Below are 673 nucleotides of genomic sequence, written 5' to 3' on the forward strand. Positions count from 1 at the left end.
CAGTGTTGGCATCTCATTTAAACTGAGGACAGGCGGGTGTGTGAGCTGTTTTGGAAGGCACAGCACACCTCTCTTCGGAGTGACAGCCGGTGGTGCAGACTGGACTCCCCAGATGCCCTCTTGTCTCCCCTTGTATTCTGTTCAGCTGGCTTCAGATTGTGTTTCATCTTGGCATTCACAGGGATTATTGAAAGCATTTAACACTTTTTTCACACATCCAAACTTGCCAGTTGCTGAGCCGAGATGACATATATTTTTCTATCTATAGTTATTTGGTGAGATCCTACTTCAGTTTTCTTTAAAGACCCCATGATAAAATCCCTAAGGGGCATTACAAATGATGTCATTTAATTAACTCAAACCATTTTTTGAACCATTTCAGGTAAAGGACTTATTTAAAGATGTAAATGATGTGTGAATTTTTTTAATGTACTTTTAAAACATAATTTTCTGACAAGGACACTAGAATTCTATGCCCAGAAAGTTTTTTTTAACTTGAGCCTAAAATACTAATTAACAGGAAATGTTTCTTATTCATAAAAACTCATGTATTTGAGACATTCTAAGAAATCTTTGGCAACTTAGCCAGACAGCATCACCTTCCACATGGTCTACTGTTAAGCCTGGGATTCAGATGTGTTCTTATCTGTAATAAATGAGCTCTTAGATTGTG

This window comes from Cervus canadensis, chromosome 8, assembly GCF_019320065.1.
Source record: "Cervus canadensis isolate Bull #8, Minnesota chromosome 8, ASM1932006v1, whole genome shotgun sequence".
Classification (NCBI taxonomy): domain Eukaryota; kingdom Metazoa; phylum Chordata; class Mammalia; order Artiodactyla; family Cervidae; genus Cervus; species Cervus canadensis.